The sequence below is a fragment of the Tenrec ecaudatus genome, chromosome 4 (assembly GCF_050624435.1).
Source record: "Tenrec ecaudatus isolate mTenEca1 chromosome 4, mTenEca1.hap1, whole genome shotgun sequence".
NCBI lineage: Eukaryota > Metazoa > Chordata > Mammalia > Afrosoricida > Tenrecidae > Tenrec > Tenrec ecaudatus.
The window spans coordinates 115937862-115961333 of NC_134533.1; the positions used below are offsets into that span (position 1 = coordinate 115937862).

A 23472-nucleotide genomic window follows, 5' to 3' on the forward strand; every position below is an offset into this window, starting at 1 on the left:
AAACTACTTCCTGTCTAAAGCCTTAAGTGATTTCCCCCTCAAAGCACCTGCCAGTGGCTTGCTCCTCTCCGTGTTTACCCCTCTACACCCTAGTCACCCATGGGCCTTCTCTTTGATTTTATTACCCATTAACTCTCCCATCACTTTGTAAGTGGGAGGAATATAATTTCTCCCAATTCCCAACAGTGTTTATAAACGTAAGTAGGGACTCATGGAAGAGTCAGAAAATTAAAATGCTATCAAACTAGCGGATGAACCTCTCCTCACCTTCTGACTTCTGGAGCCATGGTTCATATTGTCAGTGGCTGCAGGCCAGGTACTAGCGCCGATGCCTTCTAAGGTGTGAAACTGTGTGGTCACGAGATGACTGGAGGTCAGGGTCAACAATCGCACTTGGTGAGAAATGCATATTCTCAATCATCAAAGGAAATAAAGGCCTCTTCTCCAAAGTCTTCAAGGAGCTCTGGTTAAGTTAGTGGATTATGGGTTGGGCTGCTAACCACAGGTGCACAGTTGAAGTCCACCAGCCGCTCTGCTAGAGAAAGGCGAGGCTTTCTGCCCCCACAGAGACTGGAAACCTCCGACACCCTCCGGGTCAGGTTCACTCTGTCCTATAGGGTCACTGTGAGTTGGAATCAGGTTGGTTAAGTTTTCATGGGCCCCCAATAAGAGTTCTCTACCTTCTCAGTAGTTCCCCATGACTCTGTATTTATCTTAAATTTTAGTTGTTTGTAAATATCTAATATACTCTTCGAACTCTTGGAAAACACGTACCTACTCTTTCTTTTTCTAGTTCCCTAACAACACCTAGCTCCTACGAAACCTCCTTTATCTCAGACTCGCTCCTATTAACCAACACAATATTGCACCTCAGGGTGCACTTAGTAAATGTTGATTATAAATAAAACTACATTTGAAGTTACACCAAGTAAGTACAATTTTTGAACTACACGAGTTTTTATGGCAAATTAAGTCTGCACACACAGAATCCTGTAAAACATAATTTTTGTCAGAGAGTAGGACTGGAGACATTGGCAAAAATTGGAACAAATGGAACTCCTAAGAGCAGATGACTCTGGATAGGCTATAGGAAGAAGGCCCTGTGGCTTAGGTGGGGTTCACCTATCAGATCAGCATCGTGGCGTGCGACAACTTCAGTAACTCATCCAACCTCCCAAAGCTTGCCCTTCCCCCTCCCGTCTTTGCCCTCCATCTCCTTCTTTTGGGACATTGTCTTTCCCTTCATCCAAGTTAACACCTGTCTATCCTCTGATCACCTCCCCTTCTCTTCCTTCCCCGCCCTCCCCTGGTAATCATCAGTCTTGCCTTTTACTTTGAAAACCCTTTTCGTGATTTTGTCTGGGGGGGAGGAGGTGACAGGGTCCCCTGAAATACTTGTCCTTTTGTGACTAACTTCACTCAGCATAATGCCCTCGGGACCCATCCATGCTGTGAGGGGGCTGGCTGCCTAGTGTCCACCCATTCTTCCACTTCCCATAGTCCTGCTACAATACGGGTGTGCATATATTCGACCTTGTTACACTCCACATTCCTTACGGTTCATATCAAGTGGAGGGATTGCTGGGTCACATGGTATTTCTATTTCCAGTTGTTGAGTAAGCACTGTGCCACTTTTCACGGCAGTGGTACTGTTTGGCAACCCCACCAGCAGTGCAATGAGGTTTCCAGCTTCTCGGAATCTCTACCAGCATTTATTTTAGGTTTTGCTGGGCTTTGTAATCAATGCCAGTAGGAGGTGCTCTCTCATTGCTGTTCTGATTGGCTAGTGACACAAGCACCTTTTCACATGAGTTGGCTGCCTTTAGAGTACTGCCTGTTCATGTCTTCTGCCCACTTTTAAATTGGATTATTCATCTTTTTCTTGTTGAAGGGATTTCTGTAGATTGGAGGGATGAGTCCCTTGTCTGATATGTCACTGCCAATTTCCCCCTCAGTCTGAGTCCTCTTTTTACTCTTTTGGTGAAGTCTATTGATACATGTGTCTTGTTTCAGGGGGTATCAGGCCTTGATTTTGCCTGTGTGTGTGTGTGTGTGTGTTCTGGCGGGTGTCATTATGTTTACTAGGATGTTTAAGCCACATATTGGGGTCCCTAAGCTTGTCCTTTGCTTCTGTCATTGAAGACTATGATCGTTCTAAAGTTTACATTTAGGTCTTTAATCCACCTTGGGCATGTTTTTACGGAGTGTGGTCTGGGTTCGGTATCATTGTTCTGCAAATGTACATCCAATTTTGCAGCACCACTTGTGGGGGAGACTCTCTTTCCCCATGAGGTGTTTCCATCCTTGGTCAAAATCAGTTGTCTGTAGGTGGGTGGATTTATTTCTGGGTGCTTTATTGATACATGTTCATTGGTCTATATATCTAAACTCGCACAATCTTAGTTTTCTTTTTTAAATTAGCTTTTAAAGACCATGTCTGGGTCCTTTTCTATAAAGTGGCCTTCCTCTTTTCAGGGGCAAAGGACAAATGATTTTGTTATAACCGATGGGCTATGACATTTGTGCGATTGGACTGCGACAACCAGAAATGAGAATTATAAAGTTTTCGTTTGTCTGTATTTTGAATTGAGAGTGTAACATGTCAATCAATGAATTTCCAACATTTGGTTTAAGATTTTTCTCTAAAAAAAAAAAAAAAGATTTTTCCCCCCCCTAATAAGCAGTTTAAAATAGGTAGGAGAGTGTTCATTCTGAGCCACATATACTCTATCTACGATTGGTTACTTAGCTGTTCATTTATTCTACTGGGAATGTAGAAGGCATAAACTTGGTGGCAGGAGCTTGTTTATTTAAATTATCAGATTTGGCAATCTTTCCAAATTAAACAATATCCGAGGGAACCAGCTTCAGAGACACTGTCTACTAGGCATTTGTCTGAGAAATGTGTGAGAAGGAAGGGCGTGATTAGGGTCTGACAGCTAAAGAGGCAGGTGGGGGGGTGGGTGAGTATCCGGTTCACAGCATGTGTATAGCAATCAGCTGGCATCAACACCTAGACTCAACGACCAACAGTAAGAGTCAACAACAGAAAGCCCACCTATTGGCTCCGATTTCCTGTACAGAACACATAAATACCCTCTGACCCTGTAAGCTTCTCCCCTGTACACCAGTCCATGTATTGTTTTTACTCCTACGTCGAAGACATTGCACGTTCACGCCAAATCCGCTGCTCCCTGCCCGCATGCCACATTTTCTTTCATTAAAGCTAGCTCCCCTAATGAATGGCCTACAGTATTCCGATCCATTTAACAAATTTAACGTGCCTCCCCCGCTCAACACACACATCATTTACAAGACATTGACAGCTTCATGCGAGCATATTGCCCTCGAGACTGGCTGGCTCCTTCCCAGTGTTTGACATTAATCTTCAATATTAGTGCACATCTCCTCAGTTAAAATTATGGCTAGTTCAGTGACATTCGGTTACAGCATAATTTGTTTTCTGAGACTTTAAATGATGTGTGTGCCAGTAACCACCATTTATGAAAATGTGCTAAACCTATCATTTATTTTCAAAGTCCAGGTCTTCCCAATCAATATTTCCGAGGAAGAATAACCTGGGTGTGGGAAACATCTTTGTTGCTTTAGTCGCTTGTCTTTGGGCAGACTTTTTGCTACACTCTAAGAAAATGGGAGGGGACTGAAAAACAATAGCGGCGGTTCGGTGTGGTTTGTGAGAAAGAGAAACACAGGCATATGGGGTAAAAGTAGAGAGGGATGGGGTCTGATGAGGAACAGACAGGCACGGAAGAGACTTACTAAAATGCTCCAGTGTTCAGTTACCTACATGTAGACAACTGAAAAGAAAAGAGAAAAAAAGATGACCCAACTTGCAAGGGAAATCTTCACAGCCAATGTCAGTAACTGAGGGGAGAGAGGGCAGGAGAACTTCGCTGGCTGGGATCAGACGTGGCCCCAAAGCAGGAGTGGAAAGCTTGGACACCCGAAGTTTGATGAGCTGCCAGAACCAAGAGCGGTCTTTCCACTCAACTGAGTCTTCTCCTTTGGGCTACGGCGCTGCTCTGGGTCATAACGTCTTTCATTAATTCCCGGAGCTTAATACCCACAGAGGAGCCTGGGTGATAACAGTTGGTTAACAACCAACTGCCAACCACACGGTCAGCAGTTTGAAACCACCAGCCACACCACGGGAGAAAGACAAGGCTTTTTACTCCTATAAAAAATAATCATTTTGGAAACCTAAACCCAGGGCCAGTTCTACCTTGTCCTCTGGGGTTCCTATGAGACAGAGTTCACTCGGTGGCTGTCGTATTATCCTTCACGTCATATTCCCTTAAAAAAGGTGCTCCATTTTCTTCATTCATGAGAATGTAAGCCCCCTCCATTGGGTACAGGAACATGCTAGCGCCTAGGAAAGAACCAAAGGATGTAAAAGAGATGTTCCGTGGGAAAGGCCCAGGAGGAAGTGGAAGAGGCTCGGGATGGCCAGGATCTGGAGAGGAAGAGGTGGAGAGGGGAAAGGGTATTCCGGGTGCTGGTGGGGGAGTGCAGAAGCAAAGGTACCTCACTTGAAATGAACTTGCCAACAATGTTCGGAGACAATAACTAAGCTGTAAACTATGAGTTCTTAGGGGTGTGCGATAAGAAATCCGATGGCAAAGGAGCATCCGGATGATGCCACCCAGCTGGAAGTGACAGGACGAGAACCGCCGACCCGTGGGCACAGTTTTTCTTTCCTTCCTTCTTCCTCCCATGCTCACAGTTCGTGAGACTCGAGACACACAGAATTTGAGTAGGAATTAATGACCACCTTTGGTCATAACACATCCTGACTGTTGCCCCACTCTTGGCCTGACTTTACCTGTCCCCACACCTCCACTGGCACGGCTGCATTGCAGCAGCACGCAGTTTGTTGCATGGCGGTGCTGTGCATGCTGCTATGACAATGGATGGAAGCTATGCCATCAGGGCTTCAAATGCCAATAGGGCCACCTGTGGGGCAGCTTTCGGTAGAGCTTCCAGGACGGGACACAAGGAAGGAAAGCCACCTCGGAAAATTAGCCAATGAAAGTTGTACGGATCAAAATAGACTGCCACTACATTCACCTACTTTGGACATGTCACCAGGAGGAATTAATGGCTGGACGAAGATGGCACCATGTATGGTGAAGAAGAGAGCCAACAAGGGCACGAGAAGCCCTCCGTGAGCTGGGTTTTGGTGGCCCAGTAGCCATGACGCTGGACTCAAACACACCAGCCATGACCAGGAGGAGGCAGGGCCGCCACATCTGCGTGGCTCGGGAATTTTAAGGTCACCCAGAACCAAGTGACTCAGTAACAGCTAACATCAACAGGCGAGATTGCTAAGAGGGCAGAAATTGGGAACTAGGTCCTAAAATTAATCGCACTGAAGTTTGTGTTGAAAACCACCATAAGCATGTATGAAGGCTTTCTATTTGAGGGGGCTTCAAAAAGTTTGTGGAAAACTAGAAATAAAAGAAAATGGCATTTTCCCACAAACCTTTTGAAACCAGCGGGATGAGCTTAGGGCTGTTTACGGAAAGGTCAGTGGATCAGGCCCACCGGCCACTCGGAGGAGCGAGAGAAGGCCACGTGATCCCCTAACGACCTACAGCCTCAGAAACCCACAAGGAGTAGTTCCACTCTGTCGTGTAAGGATGCCACGAGCCAGAAGGAACCCAATGCCGCTGGGTCAGTTAAATACGATTTTAAAAGAGAAATAAGTATCTGACTGACATGTACAATCACTCTCATGCAACAGAGAGTAGTCTGAATGATAAGCTGTTCACATCATTAAAATATTTTTACATTCGTGAAATAACTTTCAACATAATCATTAATAAGAGACAAATACAGCATATATGATAGGTCATTTCAATTTCATTTTTGTCTATAATGCCCATCAAAGCAAAGCTGTCAATAAAGAGCAATACTACAGAGATAGAGAGTTCTTCTCTCAGCCTTCAGTACGTCTAACTGACGGCAAACAGTCTGGACAAGCGACGAACTCAGAAAATATGATGCCCAAGAAAAGAGAAGGGAAAAACAAAAACAAACAAGAAAACCTGGAGAGCTAAACACACAGACTCAAAGTTGGATAACTTCAAAGCTGATTACAATTTCGGCACAACTATCAGATAAAAGCCCAAAACCAAACTGACGGCCATCACGTGGCTGCACGGGGTTTCCGAGCCTGTACATTTTATAGGACTAAAGAGCCTCCTCCTCCTTCTCCAGCAGAGTGGCTGGTCTGAACCACTAACCTTGTGCTTGCAGCCCAACACCTAGCCCACAGTCCTCCCAGGGCTCCTAAAATACTTTTCATTTCCCCTAACTTTGTTTCCTCTCTGATTATAACCTTTTCAGCAACCAAATTCCATATGCACTAAGCCAGGGAACAGACCCCATAACCGTGTTCCCCTAAAGCACACGGGGGCATGCCGGTTCTGCCCCTGCACTGGTCAGGGAGAACCGGGAGGTTCTAACTGTCAAGGTCCTGGGCTGGGGTAAGTTCAAGTTGAAGTCCACCCACTGGGGGAATTTAACAGAAAGGCACAGAAGGACCATGATTCCAATGTAAGTGGAAAGAAGTCAATAAGACAGAAGCTTAGAGACAAGGTGAGATAAAATTCCTAGTGCGTATTCAGAGGAGCCCTGACGGCGGGCTTCAAGTTAGTATCAGCCTACAAACCGCAAGGTCGGTGACTCACCCCAGCAGTCGCCCCTTGGGAAATAAAAATGAGCTGAAATTGACGTGATGGCCGTGGGTTTGGGTTTTTTGTTTTAATTCAAGGGATTAAGTTAAAATACTGCAGTTCTGAACTGGGGGTGGGGGAGGGGCGTGCTGGTGCGCTTCCATGCCTAGGGCTCAGACAGCTGGGTTGAACACAAACGCCCATCTCACAAGCAGCAGAATCTAGTGCAGATTGCCAGCGTTAAAAAGCGGCTGCTGGGAATATTTCACAATAAAAACTATTTTTCAACCTTTAAAAAAATAGCAAAAATGAGTTACTGTGCCCTTCTGACAACAGAGGTGGCAGATTAGGTATTCCGCGCGATATTTACTCGCCACACACATTTAAAAGGGTGAGTACATGGGCGAAATGTTTAATACACAAGGGAAAATACACACGTTTATGTTTATAAAAGATATATTTAAATACAAATATACATAAAACACACACATATGCACAAAATATAAAACGCCTATCTTACAAACATACAGAATGTATATCTTTAATGTATGTTATCAGGATATCATACTGAAATGGATAAACCTACACTGATTCAAATTACGGAAAGCACACACTGGGGGAGAACCTTCGACAAGCTTCTTTGTTGCTGTTGTTTAAATGTTCTCTGCTGCTGAGTCGATTCCGACTCCTGAGTGGCCCTACACGACAGAGAAGCCCCGCACAGGGTTCCATCGGCGGTGGCCTCGGTAGAAGAGGCTGCCACAGAGCTTGGGGTGGGGTCTGAGCCTTCTGACAAGCCGCTGAGTGCTTAACCTCTGTGCTGCCAGTGTCCCATGTTTCCTAGTGTGCTTTTACTACTCTACAGCGAACATTTTTATTTTATACGGAAAGACAGTGAAACATCAACTTGGAGAGAAAAAACGGAACCACTGAGCAGTTACTGTTGAAAAAAAAATTCAAAGGCACAAAGCTACCCCTAAAGATACTTCAGGTCCCTTACTGATGACGCTCTGACACATATGCGAGACGGATGACCGGCAGATCCAGAAGCGGAAAGACGAGTGCTCGGAAGGGTTACGGAGGAGCAGAGCGAAACACAGAGGAAACGGGTTAGGAAGGATGCTCAGAGCCACAAAGCGAGAGACCACTTGGGTGGAGTTCTCGCTTGATGTGGTCTCCGGGTCACTTCTTTCTCCCTCCTAAGAGGGTCTTAGGGCCATTGTGAAGGCTCTCCTCCAGTCGGCAACACCCTGTTGGTTAGCATTGAAGTGCAGCTAAGATGCAACTCCCCCCTTTCTGTTCATGCAGCAGCAGCAGGCTCTAATCTGGACCATATGTCTGTCTCCCAGGGATGGTTTAAATACCAGGCTCTACTATCAATTTGGGAACGTGAAATTCTTTGTTGTAGGCAGAAAGGGAGCCTCAGGCTGCCCTGGGTGGTGAAACTAGATCCCTAGAAGTAAACACATCGCCAACAGCAAATGTGTCTCCAGATGAAGACAAAGAGGGCAGGGCGTGTGGCAGCAATCGGAAGATCAGGACAACTGCAAAACTGCGACAGGAACTTTCCCCATCAGTCCGCCGCCTCACAGTCATGTCCTGGACGGCCTGTCTGGCGGACCACGCACGCGGGATCAATCCAGAGCAGATGCAGACGGATTGGGCCCGGGCTTCGGATGGCGCCCGCGTCTGCAGTGTCCGCTAAGGCAACTGTCCAGATGCGCCGAGCTCCTGAAAAGAAGCCCGGGCGTCTCTTCCTGGCTGTGCAAGCGAAGAGGGCGGGGCCGAGGAAAACGTGAAGGGGGAAATATTACTTCTAAATAAACAACTGGACTAGAAAGCACCATGACAACACCCTCCCTAGTTTAAAACATGGACGCTCCTGAGGACCTACCACCCAAGTCTGCACTTTTTAAAATGGAGACTTGGAGACCATGACCAGGAACAAAAATAACGCTGGTCCTTCAGTTTCTCAGTGGCCTGGAAAGGGAGCGAGGCGGAAGCAAACTGTCAGGGGTCGTGCTAGGAATGAACCAAAGGACCAGAGCCTCACAGCGGAGTGCAAACAGGAGACTGCGAGCCGGACTGCCGCCATGCAGCACGACACATAGGAAACTAGCTCTGCCTTTCCTATACATGATATTACTGCTCCAGAAATCATGGGAACCAAACGTTTTCTTTGGAATTGAACAGAACAAGAGTCCAGTGTGTGGGTCTCAGGATGGTGGCAGTGGTGGAAGGCAGACTTCAGAGTTCCCAGGAGTGCGTGAGTTCACGCTAGAAAACTGCTCATGGGAAGTTCTCCGTGTTTAGCAATCACTCCAACCCCTGGCTCAACTTCCTGCCTCGGAGCGAATGGAGAAGTAATGCCAAAAGCTACCGACTCACAGCCTGCCCGTACATCCGGGAGAGGAAATTCCATCATGAGAGGAAAACAAACGTCAACCAGGTCATCCAGGAGGCCAAGGGTCGGCTGACAGAGCTGAAGAAACTCGGGAAGGCCAGATTTGGAGGGAAGCGTGGGTAATGTGTGTGAGATTGAAAAACTACAGGCACCTTTTGGGAAAGGCACATGGAGATGTATTATCATGGCATTTTGTTGCAGCTGTGTGCCCCCCCGCCCCCCCCACCGTGAGTGCGTTGTGGATGTTTCTGTGTCTCTTCAGCTCTTTTTATAAGATATAAGAGCTCATGAAACAGTTATCAGATTTGGGATGCACTCTATGCTGATATGGCCTCCTTATCAAGAAACAAAGCACTTATTTTCAAATCTGGTGATAGTTACAGATACGGGGGGGGGGTTGGGGGGGGGTCGGATTTCTGCTGTTTTTCCAGGAGGCCTGGAATTCAGTCTGGAACAGGTAGAAACAGCCACAACAAAAAACAAGCAAGAAAATAACCTCTTCATTTAAAGATGAAAAACACAATTCAAATGAGATCAGCTATCTAAAAAGTAACCAAACTAAAATGTGATTTGTACATAGGAAGACAGTGAGAGTAAGAGGGTCTCCAAATATTGGAGGGGCCACTAACACTTTCCCGGGATAAAAGGCACAGGACAAAGTCCCTGACCTCACAAAGCAGTTTATTCCACGGGGACACATGGAACAATGACATCTTAGAACTTACAGCCATCATTTAAGTTTTAAGCGAAGTTCGGGAGGCTCCGGTCTAAAGCAGAGCAGGAGACCTCTCCTGGACAAGACTAGTACACGAGAGTTCAGGGACTCTTAATCTGGTCAAGAAAACCACGGTTACCCTTGGGCCGGGAGTAAAGACAGCCAGAACTTATTTGTATAGTTACTTAGTATTTACCCCAATTTTTTGAATCACAAATCCCTCTCGTGTATGATCTTAAAACTCCTGAAGACGTTTCCAGCGTCGTGTTGTCATTTTCTTACAGTGTATGACAAAAATATGACGTCAAGCAAAATATCTTCTCTCCCTTTGGCACACTAAAAAAAACCTGATTTATTCCAAAATGAAAGCAGGAACACAGAAAGAAACCTAGACACCAATGTTCCTTGCAGCGCTTTTGCAATAAATAGCCGAAAAGTGGAAACAACCCAAATGCCCCCCCACAAGAGCCTGGGCAAACAAATGTGCACGTACACGCTGGGGTCTGGCTCGGCCGTGACGGAAGGCCTGACACGTGACGCCACCTGGACGAATCTCTGAATATGATGCTACACGAAGTCAGGCGGTCAGTCAAAGGACAAATACTTCATGGTCTCACTTGTGTGGAGTAAGTAAATACAGAGAAACCAAAAGATGATCAGTGGTCCCGTGCGTGGGAGGGGCAAAGAGGAAGCGGCAGCTGCTGGGAAGGGTGCTGATGCTAACAGTGGTAGACGAGGCGTTTGAGCATTTTGGGTGGTTTGGGTAAAAGTTCACAGAGCACATTAGTTTCCCACTCAGGGGTGTATCCACAGTCTGCTCTGGGACATCAGCTGGGATCCCCCACTCTAACACCACTCCTCCCATTTCCTCCCGGCTTCCCAGTTTCCACTGAGCCTTCATTCCGGCTCCTCGCTGCCTTCTGAAGTTTCGTTTGGGCCAAGTGCTACCCTGTTGGTCTTTGATGCTTTGGCTGACTGTCGAGAAGCACAGTCCTCGAGGTGCTGGAAAGCGAGCTCTGGGGATGGGCTCCGGTCTGGGTGTGAAGGCTGCCTAAGCGCTAGTGGAGCAGCGGTCCTGGTGGTTAAACATTCGACTGTGAACCAGAAGGGGGTGGGCTAAACTCACCAAGGCGCCTCAGGAGAAAGAGGAGGCTGTCTGCTCCCATAAAGATTTGCAAAGTCGTGGAAACTCGATTCAGGGTCACTATGAATTAGAAGCCACTCAGTGGCAGTGGGAAGGGCTATCTATCAACGTGGGTTTCACCAGCCTCTATCGGACCCGTAAGCCCTGTTGTTTAGTGATTTTGAATTTTGCTCTGCACGGTTGGTGGCAGTCAGGCACCGTCTAGTGCTTCCGGTCTCGAGCGAGTGGAGTCTGGCTCCCATGAGCCACTGGTCCTTCGGTCCTTGAGCTTTTGATTTTCGTCACAATCCTTTGCTTTGGACTAGGAGAGGCCAAGAGTTGCATCTTTGATGTCCCTTTACCAGCTTTTAAGACCCTGATCGCTACGCCGTGGTCGAATGCCTGATAAAAGGACAGCTGGAAGCTGACCGCCTGAAGAAGGGACAGATGCCACTGAGCCACATGGGCAGAAACCAGGGAACTGGCAGATGTTTTGTCGTGTATATTCTTGCCGCAATTTTAAAATCTATTTAAAAATTCATTATGGATATTATTTAGAACACATTCCGTTTTCCTCATTTTATAAGAGATTCAGATTTACTTAACGTAATTTACAGTATAAAAAGTTCAAATGTATAATGATTGGCATTTGTATGGTAAGTAACTACTTCAGTTGAGAGACACACTGAAAGACAGAGTCACACGCATGCTCCTTAGCTCCCTGACACCAGGTTTCTTCCCGCAGTGGATATTCGGTGACTCAAACGGTCCGTTTGCAGAAGAGGGGATCGCCTACATCACCCCTCTGTAAGCAGTCCTCAGGTGACAGCGCTCTGTTTCTAAGCCGGTCCTCCAGTCAGGTTTGCATGTAAATGGGCACAGTTAAGTACGGTTTGTATTTACCGTTACTTAGTCAAACGTTCACCTTAGTACATACTGTGACTTTCTGTGCATGAAAATACTAAAGAGGAGCCGATACCAAGGGCTCGAGCAGAAAGCAAATGTTTTGAGAGTTATGAGGGCAACAAATGTCCAAATGTGCTTGACACACAATGGATGGATGAATAGATTGTGAGAAGACTTGCATGAGCCCCCAATAAAATATTTTAAATATATACATATATAAATGAAATACTTCCAGAGATACTAGAACACCTCTAACATAATAATACATACACTAATTACAATAATTTTTTTACATATGCTTCAAAGCAACACTGGGTTTTTTCAAACCCTTGTATTTATCTTGAATTTCTAATGTAATTGGCTTCTGTGTTAGTGTGGATAGACTAGAGAAACAAATCCATAGAAACTTATTTATGTTTAGGAAAAAGGCTTATATCCAAGAGCAATTGAATATTGAGAAAACAACCCAACCCAGTCCAGTCCAAGTCCATAAATCCGATATTAGCCCATTTGCCCGATACCAATCTATAAAGTCCTCTTCAGACTCATGAAACACATGCAATGATGCCGACTGCAGGACCATCACAGGCCAGTGAGTTCAAAGTCAGTGGAGGTAGAAGCATCTCAGCACTGGCTGGGGTTTCCATGTGGCTCCTCCAGTTCCCAAGGCTGCATCAGGGTAGGTCCATGTGGCTGCTCTTCAGGGACGTCTCGCAGGAAGTATGCCAAGAGACTCTGTCCTGCCTTCAAGGGGGAAATCCAGGAGTTCCCAGAATTCTCAGGAGAAGACCATGTCCACACAGAGGCTTCATTGGATATGATCCGATTGACTGACTAGACTCCACCCCTTTACTCTTACTCTTCTCAAGTCCCAATTGACACCAGATTATGTAACTACCACGCCTTGTAACTACAGGTGGGATGCAAGTAAAAGGTGGTAGCTCAGGGATTGTCCATATTTACTGATTTCTGAAACATGTCACTCACTCTCAATTTTCACAACACTGAGAATCCCTGAGGATTCAGGAATTATTGGCTGGGAGACGACCCTGTACATGGTAAACTATTTGGGGTGCTAAATTAAGAGTGGGAGGGGAGAAAGAACTCAGATATAAGGGCTTTTGAAAAGGCTAGTTGAACACAATTCTTTTTGCTTAGAATTCTGTGTTCGCCGGTATCAAGCTGAGTCTTTCTCTTAGTCTGATGCAAGGGAGCAGGTATGAAGATTATACTCCTTCTTATGAAGGCAAGAGAACTGATGAAAGTGTGCTGTTTCAGGACTTAAAAGAAACGAGAACCAGATTCTGAACCACGGGGACTTTTAGTAATATCCTGTCACCTAAGAGGAAAACTGCTTAAGAAATCAGTCTCAGTTTTATTTCCCTCCCTCTTAAAAATGGTGTAAAAACACAGGTAACATCATATTTGCTAACTTAACACTGTATATGTGGTTACACTCTTTTGGGCATCTCCTCTCACTGACTGCTTCTACTGCACATCCGAGTCCCTGAGAGGGCGGCTCGGCTGGTTTGAGTCCATCATTCCATGACCCTTTCTTTCATGCACTTCCTCATGGTGTAGTGACCCCCCAGCCATAACATTAGTTTCGTTGCTACTTCATCCCTGTCATTTTGCTACTGTGATGAATTGCGTGACCCCTGTGAAAGGGTCGGTCATCCCCCCAAAGGGGTCGCGACCCCCAGGTTGAGAACCGCTGCTCTAGCAGAAAGGCCTGGAGATGAAACCCGATGGAGACAGTGCTACTGGGGGCGGTAGGCACAGGTGTGGGAGCAATGGCACTGGTTCCCAGTTACACGGTGTACTAAAGCCTCCACCCTCCCTGCCTGCCTGCTGCTTCCCTCTCCTTTTCGATGCCCAGCCTCCAACTCCCTCTTTTTCCAATTATCCCCCAGATAAGATACCTGCAATTAACTTATTTTTACAATTAGCGCATGCTTCTCAAACTGACACGGCCCCTCCAGGATAAATGCTGCAGCGTGCCAAGAGCCATCTAAAACCAGAATACATCTTGCTGCAGCTTCACTTCTGGCAATTAGTCATTTTAGCATTACAGCAGGCATGGGATGGAACATCTGAACACAGAATACACATGCATTTTAAAGACCATGTGGTTAAAGGGCCAATTCAGACTTCGTAATCAATCTCCCATTCACGAACACTCTAGAGTTCACCCTCTGTGGGAAAGGCTGAGCGGCACTGCTTCTGTGCTGGCCGTGTAGCTATGCAGAACCATGTTCTTGATCCTGGCTGCTACTGTTAGGTGCCTCCAGGTGCATTCCAGCGCACAGCAGCCTGCCGGGCGCTGCTCCTTCCCCACAAGCATCGCTATGTTTCGGTCCATTGTTGAAGTCATTGTGTCCGTTCGCCTGACTGAGGGTCATCCTCTTGCTGTGGACACTCTACTTCACCAAGCACGGTGTTCTGCTCCAAGCACTGGATCCTTCTGGGCGCATGCCCAACGCATGTGAAACGAAGTCTCACCATCCTCGTTTATAAGGATAGACTCCTTCCAAGGCAGATCTGCCCATTCTTTTGGAAGTCGATGGTATATTTCATATTCTTCACCACTGTGGTAGTTACATGATCTGCTGTCAATCTGAGAGTGAAGGGGTGGAGTCTAACCTGTCAATCAGGTCGCAGCTTGATGACCTCACCTGGAGGCGCCATGGAGATAAAATTGCTCACTGGAAGCGGGACACATGCTCACTCCACCCCACCCCCACATGACTGACAACGAGCCGGATGGAGCTATGCTGATGCAGCCAGAGCTGGGAGCTGGAGGAGCCATGTGGACACCCACGCCAGTGCTGACATGCTTCTACCGCCACTGGATCCACAAGACTTCCCACCCACTGGCCTGTGAGCTTCCTGCATTTGGCATCATTGCATGGCTGCATGAGTCTAAAGAGGGATTTATGGACTATAAAATTTGTTCCTCTAGTTCACCTTGACTAACACAACCCATGATTCAAATGCATCAATTCTATTCAGTTTGGACAATGCAACTGCTTTTCAAGCCCAATGAGAGTCCACATATAACTGCCTTTTGAAATCAGGTACAAAAAAGTTCCTTTGTAGAGCTCCAATCTTAAGAAGAGGATTCAGAAGATGCGTGTGTGTGTTTCCAACACACATTAACTGGTGTGATGGGGAACCTTCTTGAGCACCAGCCATCAAGTCTCGGTACAAACACGTGTGGAGGCACTACAGAACACCGTGAGGATGGCACAGACCTGGGCAGTGTCCCCTTCTGTTGTGCACAGGGACACTGTGAGGCAGAGCTGACGCAATGGCATCTAGCAACCTCATGATGACTGGACATCGGGAAGTCCCACGGCTTCTCTGGGCCTCCATCCAATGACCTGTGGACCGTGTTCATAGCCAAGACAATCTGGGATTGTTAGGATGAGCATTACACGACTGTGTTCTGTGACCAGGAGGGACAGTCTCAATCACCACACTGTGGAATGGTTTTCAGAGACCCAAGATTTCCGACTCCAGCCCTCTCCTCCACACCATACAATGGAATCTGGTGTATTTTATACTGCGAGTGAACGGTCAAGGGATTTAGGAAATGTTTTAATTTCTCATTTTAAAATATAGCACCGTGTGTGGATCTCACTGACCAGGGTAAAAACCACCCCCACCCCCACCCCCTCCACACACCTTAAGCCCCTGCATTCTAAAAAGCCTTGCCCACACAGGGCACGCTCTGGAGCTGTACTTCAGGTCTTCGTTGTCGACTGTCTTCACTGCCAACAAAAACACCACGGGAGGGAAACTGTCTCAGGGAGGCCTTTGGGGAGTTGACATTTAAAGAGAAAAGTTTCCAACTTCCTTAGGTTAAAAAAGAAAAGTTTCCACAATTATCCAAACATTCTCATCATGTCCAAGTATTTGAAAGAGTTTTTCTGCAGGGAGTTTGCCAGTCCCACTTGGGCTCCCTTCCGGGGCGCTGTTACTTAACCAGAGCCTGTGCTACAGAACCTCAGGAGGCAAGGATTAAAATTACTTTCAAATCGACCGTATCAATCACTACAAGGAAACATAAACTAGACAGTTCTGCTTTCCTCTAATAGTTTAATATAACCCAGCCAGCAGAAAGTTTGATTTCTTGATTTCCAAATAGCTTCCACTGTTCCTTCCTCCTGGCCCCAAGCCTTGAAGGGTTATTCAGCCCTAAAATGCCATCGTGTGTGTGTGTGTGTGTGTGTGTGTGTTGTCCTTTTTCAGGTCTACTACCACCACCCTCATGTAGACTTTTACCATGTCACAGTCTTTGAACTGACTTTCTTATTCCATTCTCTTACCTTCACGATTTTCCTATTTTCTCCTTATTCACTCTAAATTGGATGAAGCCTGGTATTCAAATAACATCATAATCGAGTACAAATGCCTACACCCCGGCCTTCTGAGACACGGCTTCCTACCTTGCACCTGCCCTCAGGAAGGCTGCCTTACACACTATTATGTAAACGGGCCGCACGCTTCCCTACTGGGGCTCATTTTTCCCCCACCCGGTTTCCTACTGAAATAACCGAAGCAGAAAATGTGCGGATCTTCACCATGTCCGCAAGGAGCTGAGGGACCGGGCCTTCCCATTCGCCCCTTCAGTCCCATCCATGTGCGCCTTCCTTGGCGCCCTCAAAGATGTACGGCAAATCCGCCTGTCTCCGACGCAAACCACGACCTCCCGCCAGGATCCAGGCTCTCTGTGAAAGGCACAGCTCCTCCTTTGGCCTTTTCTTGAAAAGCCAACTCAAAACATCTCTGCCTGAGATGGGCTTTCTTGTCCGTCCTGGTTAAAGACAGTATGGCTTCCACAAGTCATTCTTTCATATGATCCAAGTTTCTCTTTCTCAAACCCCTCAACCCCGATCGGAAGGCTCGGCCCCAGGAACTGCTTCATCTGCTTCGGCATCCCCAGCGCCTGGCTCCGCGTGTGCGCCTCGCAGGGCCTCCAGCCTGCGGACTGCTGGACCCTTCAGACTTCCCCATGCCTACCCACCGACCCACGTCTATGACTCATCTCAAAAGGCACGTCTCCTGTAAGGTTTGTATGTCATCACTGCTGCCTCAATCCCGATCAAAGTAGGTACTGGACACATACAGCACAGGTACGCGCTGGGAGTGAGGCAAGAAAAGCAGGATGTAGTTCCAGTGCCCGTGGCATTTGCTGCCTAGGGGACGTTCCAAAATGACGCAGTTTCTTCAGTCTGTGAGCTCCGCTGCGGCATGCCTTGAAGCCTCCCTGGTACAGTATCAACTCTCACCGACAGCGGTCGGACCCGCGTCGGTCACGCAGGCAGGGGTGCCGAGAGCGCCAGGCTGCTCTTCCCCGTGCTTCACCGGCTCCCTCTCGGGTGCTGGCCCCGCTCTTGCCTCTTGCTGCTGCTGTCGCGTCCCCTCCTGAGAGATGAGACCCCAGAAACCTTATTTGTTCCCCAACAGTGGACTCTCCGTGGGAAGGATATGCCCGTGGTCAATCTTTAGAAGAAGTTCATCGTGGTGGAAAAATTAAATGTGTTAAAAGGTGCAAAGATTTTATGTTTCCTAAATAAGTTATATTTACTTGCCAAATATGAAGAAACATGTGAAAATGCTTTGCAAAATATTTTATTAAAAATAATTTTGGTGTTCTTTTACTGGGCTGTTAGCGTCTAACTGCAGAGTTTTAAGGGCCCTTTGCACATTGAGACACAAGTCCTTCCTGAGATAGGTATTTTCCACACGCGCTCTCCAGCGTGTGACTTGTCTTTTCATTTTCTTTGTAGTGAAGTTTCTCATTTTAAAGAAGTCCATCTAATCAAAAATCTTTTTTTTTTCCCTTTCATGGATCACCACCTAGATTTCTTCCTCTTCTGCAAGTTTTAGCATGACATTTTACTTCTAGTTTATAAACACTTCTGAGTTGATTTTGTGGAGGGCACCAGGGCTGTCCAGATTCTGTTCCAGTCCTCGTTGTTAAAAGACAGTCTGGACGCGGCTGAATTGCTTCGCTGCCCTGTCAAGGACCGGCTGACTGTACTTGTGTGGACCTATTTCTGGGCTCTCTTGTCTGTTCCATTGATCTACTTGTCTGTGGTTCTGCCAACACCACACTGCCTTCTTGAAGCCAGGTCGGGTCAATCCTCCATCCTCATTCTTCTTTGTATTGTGTAAATTATTCTGGGTCCTTTACCTTTCCATAGAAACTCAGAATTCATTTCTGACCTACCACAAAGTAACTTGTTGGGATGTTGATTGAGACTGTGGAATCTGCAGATGTTGGAAAGAGATGACATTTGAATAATGCTGAGTCACCCTATGAACAGAGACGCTCTCTCTGTTTATTTAGATCTCCTCAGATTTATTTTGCCGGCGTTTAGAGTTTTCCTCATAAAAACCTTATACTAAATAATACTATGCTTTTTATCTCAAATTCTAATTATTCAATTATAGGAAAACAATTGGCTTTTTGCATATTAGCCTTGTACCCGAAACTTTTTAGAATCGCTAACTGGTTTCATGGTTTTATTTTGGTGTCGGGGGTCAATTACTTGGGAATTTCTACATGGGCATGACCACCACCTGTGAACGAGGAAGAAAGTGGAGGCTGTAAGTCCCACAGAGAGCGGGTTCCCAGGAGCAGGAATCGACTGGAAGGCAGTGAGAGTGTTTACGTAAGTTAACAAAGAGTTGTATTTGTCACTTTTGCTTTCATTGCCTTTTCCTGTCAGATTGCAGTAGGCAGACCCTCCGAGTTGGCGTGGTGAGAAAGGCATCTTGCCTTGTTCAGACTGGGGGGAATCATCATCTGGCTTAGGCACTGACGCTCCCTGGAGGGTTGGAATAAATGGTCTTGATAAGTTGAGGAATTTCCCCGTGTACAGTCTTTTCTAATGGCCCGTAAGCTCCTTGATCCCCACGACAAATTATTTAGTTCTAGACGGTTTTTTTTTAGAGTGGGTATTTGGAGATTTAAACTACCTACCTTATTTTATTATAAAGCTACAATAATCAAGACTGTGGGTTTGGCATGAAGGAGACAAATCGATCAACAGAATGGAAGAGCCAGCTCAGAAACAGACTCAGACAGTTGTAGCCAGCTGGGCTCTGAAAAGCGGCGCAGGGCCTCCTGGCGAACGAAGCCCACTCTCTTCGGAGCTCTGTCAACGACGACTTCCATCACCGTCGCACCAACCACCAGCGCGTCTGAGGAAGGAGAGATGCCCAAGCGGTGGCACTCGGAATGCAGAGCAGCCCCCACAGCTGGGGCGGGATAGTTGTTCAGAATGACCGGCTGGGAGTTCTCATCTCTCAGGCAGGTGAGATTTTAGGAAGCTAAGACCAGGGGCCGTTCTAGACTGTTTGGAAGACACTGAATCCTCCGTTCGGGATTACTAATGATCATGATAGCAACATGTATGCATATTCCTTAATTTTCTAGAAAACGCAGATTTGCTAATGCCATTAAGAGGAAGAGATTTTGTTGTTCTTTTTCTAAATTTGGAAATAAAATAAGGTTATTCAACCTAGACTTCATTCTCTCTAGATCTAGAAGCAGAACAAGAACAGGAATTAAAAGTACAAAATATAAGCACGTGAGATGGTGTTCACTGAACCTTGTAAAACATGGAAGTGGACTTTATTCTTTACGCCCAGGGAAAACATACGTAGTTTTCTCCCAGAACGCCGCCACGGGCTTTTAAACTAGCTAGTTCTTACAGTCTCAGATATAAGATATAGTTTGCTTCACATTAATTCATATAAAGTAAAAAGAGATCCAGCTTGAGTATTCCCAGGACAACTCAGTCGTCTTTCACATATACGCCAGGATGTGTAGGGGTTTTCCTTCATTAAAACCATAAAGCGGTTAGGGTGAGGGTTAGGGAAAAAACAAACAAACCCATAAAGCATGAATTTCTTAGTTTTCCTACTATTAATCTTGATCAATTCCATTTAATAACGCATATGATGATTTTAAAGACAAGCTGCTTAAAGGATGACTAGCATTTTGTAAATAAAATAAACCCTTGTCTCGCACACGCATGATTTCTTTCATGTATACTGGTCTCTTCTGATTGAGATTTCTCATAATCCATCAAAAGAGACCATTGAAACAGTCTGAACGTTACTTTTAGCTTCTAGAATATGAAGCTGACTTCACTGCCTACCTGACCCTATCCTGTCAGAATCCTCCAAAGTACTTGTCTACACTCAGTCCTGTGCTCTGCCCGCTGGAACGAAGCCTTCTCCCACTGGCCCCTGACGTTCAAAAGAAGACCTGGCAGGCGAAGCGGAGAATTCGAACGCATTTATTTGCAAGAAAGCAAGCTCAGGCAATAATTAAGAAACGGAGTAAGGACTGCACACGAGACAAAGAAGGCACAAGCAACGATAACTGCAAACTAGAGGTGCTCAATTAGCCTAACTCTGTTTAACTCTTCAAACAAGTACAACATTCCAGAATTTGTGCTAACGAACTTAAAGAAATCAAGGAATACGTGTTAACACACAGAGGACCCAAGACTCACTGCAACAGAAATTCCTGCTAGGTGTTCTGGGGCCCATCTAGGGCTCATCGGGACCCCGTGGCAGAGAAGATGTGGCTGGAATCTCTCCTGGCACACACGGCCACATCTTTCTCCTGGCGAGCTGCCAGGGTTCCCGTGCCAGGCCTTCGGGTGGCCGATTGCTTAACCACTGTGTCACTAGGGCTCCTTGCCAGCACCCACAGGGATCGGGCATGACACCTCAGCAGAGCCTCATTGCGACGACCTGCATTTGTTTTAACTGTCAATGAGGAAAGGCATTTGAAAATCTCTGTGCCCAAACAGTGCGTCAGCAAGTTCCCAAGTCCCAGCGGCGATGGCCACTGCTTTGAAGAGTGACTTCCCAGTGTAATAGTACAGAGACGTTTCCCTGAAAGCCGTTCTAGGTCCAAAGTCAGGAGCCAAAACTGCACGTCTACGTTGACTCGATTTTGACTTGGGTGGCTCCGTGGGGTTTTCAATGACCGTGGCCATTGGGAAGAAGAGCACCAGGCCTTTCTCACCAACAACCTCTGGGAGAGCTGAACCCCCAGCCTTTTGGTTAGCAATTAAATGCTGAGCCATTTGTGCCGCTTAGGGACTCCTAAATGGGGGCCAGTGAGGGGGTAGTAATAGTCTGCTGGCACAGTTGTTGCCAACGGGGTTGCTAACCACGAGGTCAGCCGTCCGAAACCATCAGCAGCTCTTCGGACTGTCTTCTCCCATGAAGAGTTGCCGTCTCAGACACCCACAGGGGGAGTTCCACCCTGTCCGAGCGGGTGTCCATGAGCCACCACCAACTGTTTGTATGCTAATCCTAAGACATCTGTGACAGGCTGAACGATGCCTTCAGAAGACAGTCATATCCTGGTTCTTGGGACCCGTGACTAACCTTACATGGCTAGGCATGATTAAATGAGGATCGATCCAACGTGCTCACTCACGTGTCCTTACAAGAGCGAGGCAGGAGGATCAAGATAAGGGCTCAAGCAGAAAGTGTTTTGGGAAAGATGATGTACAAATATGCCGGATACAATTGATGTCTGGAATGTGGTAAGAGTGTAAGAGCAGCTGATAAAATTATTACTTTAAAAAGAGTAAGGAGTGAGACACGTGGCAAAGGAATTGAGAGACAATGAAGGCAGAGTTTCCCAAACGGGGGGGACTGCCCCCTGGAGGAGGGGGGGGGGGGCACAGGAATGATTGAGAGCGGCTGCCAAGCCGATACCCCAAACACCAACTTCGCTGCCATTCCTGGCGACCTTAAAGGACGGAGTTGAACTGCTCGGTGGGTTTCTGAGATGGTAACTCTTTATAGGAGTAGAGAGCCTCCCCTTTCTCCCTCAGAGCAGCTGGTGGTTTCAAACTGCTGACCTTGAGGTAAGCAGACCAACTTGTAACCATTATGCCAGCAGTACACCTACAGCAAATATCTACATTTTAACCCGGGTTATGGGCTACAATACAAGAGCATTTTTAATTGCTAGGCGCCGATAAGTAATTTTTTTTTCTGTAAAGGAGGGGAGTAGGCCAAATATATTTGGGACCCTACGCGCTGGATGCTGACAATAAGAAGGGGATACATTATGCCCCCAGAGCCGCGGAGGGCACCAGCCCAGCACGCAGCTTGATTTGAGCGCTGTAAACTCACCTCAGGCTTCTGACCTTCAGAATTATATGAGAATAAATTTGTATTGATTTAAGCCATTAAGTCTGAAGTAATTTGTTATGTGGAAATAGGAAATTAATACTCTGATGCTTTTAAGGATTGCAAAGTGGCAGTGGTTGTACTATCATGGATTTAAATGAAGCTACAACAGATAATTACAAAAGGCAGTCGGGGGATGCAATCGCCAGGCTCCACGTGACGACTATCAGCTAGCGAGCTTTGGAGACAATAAAACTGACCTAAGGACGAAGGAAAAACATGATTTTGTGGAAGATAAAGGAAGCATTTGGTTCTTGTCTACTGGACCAGAGCACAAATGCCGGACCCAGGGAGCTTCCAAACTTGTGAACATTCTACACCGGAGTCAGCCACTGGCCTGACTTAGATACATAGAAAGCTAGGTGCCATTCCCAGATGATAAACAGTAAACAAGCTTCGCTGCAGAAGCAAAACAGGTGTACCACCAGCCCATAAGAGTACACAGTTCAGCCTGTCCCTTACTGGCCCTCCCTGCCATCTAGTCAGTGCTAGCTCAGAGTGGCCCTCTCTGGGTTTCCGAGACGGAAACTGCTTACAGGAGTAGAAAGCCAGGACTATCTCTCTCAATGCTGCTGGAGGTTTCGATCTGCTGACCATGCGGGCAGCAGCCCAATTCGTAACCACTACACCACCAGGGCTGCCACCCAGTAGTATAATATAAATGAGGACTCTCAGCTCCCGTCCTATCCAGGAGGAAAATCTTCACAACTTTGTTTTCACTTGGCTTTTGAGGGGAATTATCTTTTTCCTACACTTGTTCCCAATATGGAAAACCTACCCTTACTGGGGAGAGGGGCGGGCACGCAATTGAATGCTGGAAACCACTGGGAAAACAACAGGCTAATTTTAATATCTGTACAGTTTCTGTCCAAGTGCAGTCACTGTCTTCTATCAGGAGCTGTAGCTTGTTCTGCTTAGGCAAACCATGGATAATTTAGACTAAACTGCAGCAGGAGCAGGTTCAGGCAGTAAAAATTAGCTTTAGGCTTTGTCAGATAAGCAGACGAGTGAAATTTGGGGGAGACAAGAGAGTCGCAATGCTGTGCACCTACGTAAGATCCATTCTAAGTCACCGCCGCCTCTAGCGTATGAATGGCCCGAGTCAGCAGTGACGGAAACCAGCCTTCTCAGCTCACGTCGTTACACGGGCGGGCTTTTCCGGCAGTTCTTCTTTCCCCGGTATTTTATTCCGGTTTCTTTAGAAGAGACAGGTCTGGGTAACACAATAACAGGCGTCTAGGTATCCTCCTTCCCCCTCTTTTCTCCCTAGCCGCGTTCCAGCTAACACTCCGTGAAAAATAACATAAACATCTATTGGAAAGTTTACCAGTTTCCGGGCCACAAAAAATAATTCTAAAGGTTCCTAAATTTTGCAAAAGCCTTT

The 23472-nt window shown here is 46.6% G+C and overlaps 1 protein-coding gene across 2 annotated transcripts in view; it reads right to left on the minus strand.

Annotated features, from left to right (window-relative positions):
* Window positions 1-23472, minus strand: part of SIK3 (SIK family kinase 3) — a 255887-nt gene that overhangs the window by 54925 nt on the left and 177490 nt on the right. The window lies entirely within an intron of this gene.